Here is an 8,353-nt window from a genome sequence, read left to right as displayed (position 1 = left end):
AGTAGGTTGTGTGGTTAGTTTTGTATAGTTTTAATTAGGGATAGTCTTTGGGAAAATTTGTTATGGTCATTGTAATTTCCCAAAGGCAGTATTGTAATCACGGTATTCCTCCGCCATAAGTAAGGGTAGCTAATAAACTTGGGACGGGACCGCTATGTGGGTGGCTACCGACTCTTCTATAGACAAGGATCGTAAATTAAGGAGATAATTGGTAATAGTTAACAAATTTTGAGGACGAAATTTTTGTAAGGAGGGGAGAGTGTAGTGATCCTAAAAAAATAAAAATAAATTTTTAAAAAATTATTATTAAAAAAATTAAAATTTTAAAAAATATTAATTAATTAATTATTATTAATTAAATAATATAATATAATAATAATATATAACATATAGATAAGGAAGGCATTTCAATCCTGAGATTTTCAATCTCAGGATTGACATTCAGAACCGCCGCCTCCCCTACTGCGCAGCTTCCATTTCCTTTTATCTCCTTATCCTCTCTCTCCCACTCTCCTCCATCACGTCTCCATTATTCGGCCCATCAAAAATCTGAAAATACCGTTAGACTCTGCTCGCTGCCACCAACATTTCTATTGGAGCAAATATGTTGTAGAAGCGACGTAGGCATATCTCTTGGGGTAAGGCCAAATCTCAAACTTATCTCAATTTCTCTTAAACTATAAGCCTCATTAACGAACAAAAATTTCCAGGAGACTCGTGGGGAGATTCTCTACAATCTAGCCGAAGCGAGTTTTCAAATTGGAGTTCCGGGGTACCAATCCTAAATCAGGGGTAAGTTTGATAATTTAGACTTTTATTGGGCTATTTAGGGTATTCAAAACTTAGGAAAATTTTAGGGAAAGTTACTCTAGGAATTATGATAAATAATATGGTGAAATTTGAATTTCAGGGTTTAGAGGCTTTTGAACATCTGGGGCGTAGGTCAGGGTGTTATCGGGCTTTTTCAGGAATCAGGTAAGGGAATTAAGTTAAGTCAGGAATTTTATTTAATTTGAACCGATTAAATTAATATATTTATTTGTTTATTTATTCATTTGGGAATTTAAATTCTATTTTGGAAACCAACCGTTCGAAATAGATTTTTCAAATGTAGGATATACAATATGATATTTTTGAATAAAATGAACAGTGGAAAGCTTGTTTATTTATATGGATATGTTAGAATGTGGAAAATTATGTGGCAGATGATTTAATTTGTATTGATTATTGTATATCTGGATTTGGGATTTTGAAATACTGAATTGTTTGTGAAAAATACTGGAAATGCTTGTGAAAATACTAGAACTGTTTATGAAATGCAGGAGTTTGAACTAACGGCCAGTGCCTAGGTATTCTTTGATTGGCCAAGGGCCCGAGTTATTATTTGACGGCCGAGGGCCCAGTTTTAATTGATGGTTGTATGTCGGATTGTATTTTTGGCCGGGGGCCGAGTGTTTTGAATAAGAAGAAATATATGTGAAATGATGTTTTAAATGGTATTTTCTATTATCTAAATTGCATGATATGCTTTAGGAATCCTGGGGACCAGTGTATTGTGAGCACGGTACCATTGCTAGAGATTTGTTATGTGGTCGTGTGCGCCCACACCTGTGCTGAGAGGTGTAGGGTGGCCTTGTCCGATTTGCCTATGTGAGGAGAATGCACCCCTAGGTGAGGGCAATCGAACCAGCAGTTGGAGCTGCGTGTACCCGCAGAGTATGTTAGCGGAGAGTATAGATGACTAATGTCTAGGTGGATCCCCCAGGACATTAGTCCAGCCTTCGGGCCGCACAACTCGTGCCATGGGGATGTAAATGGCATGTTTGTCAGAGGGAGTGTCTTATATGCATATCTGTTAATTTATGTGAATATGATTAATTAATAAGATAACTTCGAGGGCTTATTGAGAAAGGTGAGTGCCCTAGTAGCAATAATGGTACTAGAGTAGAAGGAAGCTACTTGTATGGGCAGGTAATCTTTCCTATCCTCAGCTAATTGTGTGTGTGAGTGTGAAATAAGAATGTTTTCATAAATGTGTTTAACTGCTTGATGAACTGGTTATTTTCTGTACACTAAATGCATACTGGCCACACACTGACATTAACTTAGTCTTTCTCTTACTGGGCTGTGCCTCACCCCTACTTTACAAATTGTCTTTTCAGGAAATCCTAGAGATCGGGTCTAGCGGGCTAGAGGAGCCGAGCTAGTGGTGTAAATTTATGTAGGTATTGTGTAGATATAGATTTTATTTTTGTTTAGTTTTATGGGATGTAGTTATGTGGAAATGGATACTTTTGTGTATAATGATAGTTAGAACTTTGGTAATGTAATTTGAGGATTTTATATTTTATTTCCGCTCCGTATGTGTGTTTTATATTTGATGAATAAAGTATTAGGTACACTGACTAAAGTAGCACTTTGGGCCCACGTGGGTGGTCGGGGTCGTTACATAATCGGTTTTGTCAAAATGTCCACTGCTTTTTCAGATGTGTGAACCTTCTCCAATACAAGTTCACTTGAAGTAATCAATTCCCAGACCATGTGAAACCTTATATCAATGTGCTTGGTTCTAACATGGTACACTTGATTCTATGTTAAGTAAATAGCGCTTTGATTGTCACAATGTAGCACAACCCCGTTTTGTTGTATATGCAGCTCTTTGACCAAACCAATAAGCCATTAGGCTTCCTTTGCAGTTTCGGCAACTGTCATATATTCATATTCATTTGTGGATAATGCAACCAAGGATTGTACCATGGACCTCCAACATATAGTTACTCCCACAAGGGTAAAGACATAACCCTCTGTAGACCTTTTGTCATCTATATCCCCTGCATAATCAACATCAACAAATCCCACAACTAATGGACTATTCTGTTGCTTGCTGAACATGATGCCATAACTAGAAGTACCCCATAAGTATCTGAAAATCCATTTGACAGCTTCCCAGTGCTGTCTACCTAGATTAGAAAGAAATTTACTCACCACACTCGCTGCATGTGCTAAATTTGGTCTTGTACACACCATGACATACATTAAGCTCCCTATGACACCCCATGACACTAGCATAGGGGACCTTTGACATATCCCAGATATCATCATCCGTACTTGGACATTCACCAATAGACAATTTAAAATGACTCGCTAAAGGTGTACATACCAGTTTAGCATCAGTCATGCTGAACCTTTCCAACACTTTCATCGCATAATCGCTCTGAGATAACCACAACCTCCTTGCAGTTCTGTCTCGATGAATCTCCATCCCAAGTATCTTCTTGGCTGGACCAAGATCTTTATGTCAAACTCTTTATGCAATAGATCCTTTAACTAATTTACCTAAGTTAAATCTTTCGCAGCTATTTAACATGTAATCAACATACAACAATAAGAAAATAAGAGAACCATCATCAAGCTTATTCACATACACACACATACTCACATCTTCTGCAGTCAATCTTGATCATATAGGAATCAAATCTTTTATACCATTGCCATGGAGACTGTTCCAGCCCATAACAAGATTTCTTCAACTTGTAAACTAAGTGTTCTTTTTTTGGTTCATTGAATCCCTCTGGCTGTACCATATAAATATGTTCCTCCAAGTCACAATGGAAAAATGTTGTCTTCACGTCCATTTGTTCCAAATGCAGATCATAATGAGCTACTAACCCTAACACTATCCTGATGGAAGTGTGTCAGACCACATGTGAAAAATTTTCATCATAATCTATTCCCTTTTTCCATGAGTACCCTTTTGCCACTAACCGTGCCTTAAATTTCTCTCCTTCCTTTTCTGAAATTACTTCCTTCTTCCAATATACCCATTTGCAACCTATCACCCTCTTCCATTTTGGAAGCTCCACCAACTCTGATTCTTATGCAACAATTCCATTTCCTTAATCATAGTATCCATCCACCTACTTTTCTCCTGGTCGTGCAGTGCCTCTTGAAATTTAGTTAGATCATTACAACTGGTAATGAAAGCATAAGATACTAACTCTTCAAACTCATACCTTGGTGGTGGTCTAATAATGCATCTAGATCTCTGTATAGGAATATTGTCGACTTGCTGGTTTCCCGAGTTAGAACTCACTGCAACCGAAAGACCAAGATTATTGTCATTGCCCTAAGTTTCTAACTTTACCTGCATATTATGTTCGTCTCAACTCAAGTTTTTTGGCTCCTATTTCTCTTCTTCAAATTTTTTAGTATGCTTCACCATAGCTTTCTCATCGAAAACTACATCCCTACTAATCACCACCTTGTTTGCCATTGGATCCCACAACTTGTACCCCTTCACACCCTTTTGATATCCCAAAAAGATGCAACGTGTAAACTTTGCGTCAAACTTCGATCTTTCCGCACTAGGCATGTGAACATAGGCTGGACAACCGAATACCTTCAATCCGAAATAGTTTACTGCATTTTCGTCCTTACCTTTTCAGCCACTTTCCCCTCTAGTGGTTGGTTTATCAAAAAACAAGTCATATTAACTACCTCAGCCCAGAGTTTCTTTGATAACCCTGCATTAAGCCTGAGACACCAAACTCTTTCAGCTAGAGTTTGATTCATCATTTTAGTCACACCATTTTGTTGAGGTGTTCGGCGAACAGTGAAATGTCTCTTAATGTCATACTACTCACAAAACTCCATGAACCTAGAATCAGTGTACTCGGTCTTTTTCGAACCTGAGACATTTGATTCTCCTCCCCGTCTGGTTTTTCACTTCAGCTTTCCACAACTTAAACCTGGCAAACGTGTCAGACTTGTGCCACATGAAGTATACCCAAACTTTCTATGAGTAGTTGTCAACAAAACTCACATAATAAACATGTCCACCTCTGAATGCTACTCTAATTGGCCTCCAAACATCAGAATGTTTATAATCAAGAATACCTTTCGTCTTGTGAATAGCTTATTTGAATTTTGCTCTATTTTGTTTCCCAAGAACAAGAATCTTACAAAAATTCAGCTTACATGTTTTCATACTTTTCAAGAGTTTCCTTTAGTGAAGTTCTTTCATACCATATTCACCCATATGCCCAAGCCGTATGTGCCACAAAACAGTTTCATCAAATTCAGTATCTACAGCTGCAGCTCCAGCTACAACAGTAGTTCCCTGCAGTGTATAAATATTTCCATCTAACTTTTGCCCTTTCATCACCGTTATATTACATTTCCACAATTTCATAGTCCTACTTTCGGACTTGTAATTTAATTCATTACAATTCAAAGTGCCAAGTGAGATGAGACTCTTTTTATAGGTTCGGTATGTGTCTTACATTACTCAAGGTTCTCATAGCACCATCAAACATTTTAATTCTAACACTTCCAATGCCAATGATTTTACAAGAGACATCATTGCTCATAAGAACTAAACTTGAAATTACCAACCTGTAAGTGTTGAACCACTCCTTGTTTGGAGTCATATGGTAAGAACATGACAAATCTAGAATCCATGAGTCCGTGAGGCAATTCGACCTCAACAAAACTGAAAGTACATCACAATCACTGCAAACTGAATTTCCTTCTTGAACTACAATTGTTGATTTTGAAGTTCATTCATGCTTTTCAGCACTCCTTTCTTCCAATTCGGACATTCTAATTTAATGTGCCCCTTGTTACTGCACTTATAATGCCGAATATCCTTTTTCTTTTTGGATTGAGTTTGAGATTTTTGACTAGATCCATTTCTGAATTTTCCTTTCCCACAATCATAGTTACCTTTCACCACAAGTTCTTCTCCTTGTGAATTTTCATCGTAGATTTTCAGCCTTTGATGGAATTTCGACAAGGCACTTGTCACCTCTTCCAAGTTTAGGGTCTCTTTCTCCCATGTAAGAGTGGTAACTAAATTTTTATATGTGTGAGTCGCTGGTAAGGAATTCAATAGCATCAACGCCTTATCATCCTCTTCAAACTTCACATCAACATGCATTAAATCACTTATGATTTAATTAAATATGTTGATGTGTTGATTCAAGTTCAAACCATCAACCGTCTTAAGCCAATAAAGATGCTGCTTAAGAAATAATTTGTTAGTAAGGGATTTGGACATGTACCAACTTTCAAACTTTTGCCAAATAGCCGCAGGAAAATTTTCCTCTGTGACATGATAGAGTATTTCGTTTGCCAAATACAATTGTATTGTAGCAACAACCTTTACCTCTGATTCTCTCCAATTAGCCTCATCCATACCTTACGGTTGAACATCATATAAGGCCTTCATCATCCCTTGTTGCACAAGAAAATCTTTTACTCTCCTCTACCACAAATCAAAGTTTTTGGTTCCATTAAATTTGACAACATCAAACTTTGCAGATGAAGTGCCCGATGCCATAACAGCAACGCTCTAATACCAATTGTTGTGAATTTGCACAATAGAATTTAAACGCAGCAAACAATGAAGAAGGAATATGGAACACACAAACACAATATATCCGAAAGCAAAAATTAACAATGCAAAATTTACGTGATTCAGCAAAGCCTACATTCACTAGAGCAATCGACAAAGGTTTTCACTATAAGAATGACAAAGAACACAATATAATACAATACAATGATCTTTCACACTCAGAATATACCCAAAATGGTATATTTATAAACACTTTGGAGGCTTCCCTCCAAACACCCAATCATATTAACATTCACATTCAAATTTTGAAATCCGTCTCATTGCCCCGAGCAAATCGGTCAACTAATTAGGCCAATCAGTTGACTAATTCAGACAAAATGTAATTGTCTGCATTTTGGATTTATCAATCGACTGATTTTTCCAATCAGTCAACGGTTTACTGCTGCTCCTTTGCACAAATGATTTCAAATATGTTTTTTTTCTTTATTTATGCACTCCATCAAATATATGAGCCACAAAAACACAACAAAAACAAAATGAAGTGACATGCATAATCAAATTGTGTTGAAATCGTGTTAGTAGTTTTCTTAGTTTGTTTTATTAATATAAAAATTTCTTAAAATCTAATATATGTATTTAAACACAAAATAAGCATGAGTAAATTTACATGAATTAAAACATGTTAAATCAAATTAACAGTTTTTAAGCTAGGACTATTGATGTGAAAAAAAAAATTAAAAAAGGCAAAGTTAGGTGTCCAAGTTGTAGTATCTTAGACTAATCTTTATAGTTTTTTTCATTTATGAGCCTTTATGTTGGGTGGTTACCCACTTATTTTATAGGTCTTTATTAGAGAGTTAAAAGGGATTTTAATGCTCTTTTGACATTGCGTATTTACTTAGTTGTCATTTTATTCCTTATCAATAATTTCATACGACTTGAACATTTCTAATTCCAATTATGGAAGAAAATATTAGATATCAAACAGGTATGCATCAGCATCCCGATACTCAATAAACCACTGATCATATGATACATATATTATCAATATCTTCAATCTATTTTTCCCATAAAATTTTGAATAATATTTCTTTGATTTCTATTATTCTTAATAATGCATGTGCTATGCACATGAAAGTTTGAATTAACTATATATATATATATATATATATATATATATATATATATATTTGAATGGTTAGTTAAGTAACTATAATATACTGTTACATTATTATAAATCATCATATATCCTAATCATGTCCATTAATAACATTTCTATGCACAAAATTTTGAAGGCTCGTCCCATGCACAATATTTAATTAACTATATAATAAAATATATTCTTGAATATGATATATTGATAAATTTAAGTGGGAGATAAAATAATTTCAAATAATGAGAATACATTCATGATAATCTTAGAAAATTATATAAATTTGGATGAGAATAAATCCTTTGACTTCAATTTGCAATAATTTCCTTTCTAATCATATCATGTGTAGGATTCCAAAGGAAAGGTCAATGTGTTTCTAAGATAACTTAGAGAACATCATTTGAGCCCTCAAGATTGAATTAAAGTTGCAATTCAAACATTTTATAAACTCTTAAAGCCCATTTGGATCAAGGTTTGGGATAGGAAAGGAAAAGAAAATAAAGAGGACATTCATTTTTCTTTATATTTTCCTTCTCTATTAAATATTATAAAAATAAAAGTTTATATTAATATGATTAAAAATTAAGAAAAAACTAAATATTAATGATGTGTAAAATTTAAATTTCTTTCCTTCTTTTCTTGATAATCAAATATAAAAATGTGAATTTTTTGATATTTTTCTTTTCTTTTCCTAGTATTTTTGAGCTCTACATGGAACCTTAGAGTTTTATTAAATTTATAAACAGTGAAACTACATTTGGAAGTTGAAAATATTGAAAATAATAATAATAAAATGCAAAATAATTATCTAGGAAAATTTGAAAAACGAAAAATAAAAAAGAAAA

The sequence above is a fragment of the Malania oleifera genome, chromosome 5 (genome assembly GCF_029873635.1).
Source record: "Malania oleifera isolate guangnan ecotype guangnan chromosome 5, ASM2987363v1, whole genome shotgun sequence".
NCBI lineage: Eukaryota > Viridiplantae > Streptophyta > Magnoliopsida > Santalales > Ximeniaceae > Malania > Malania oleifera.
This window is presented reverse-complemented; position numbering follows the sequence as displayed.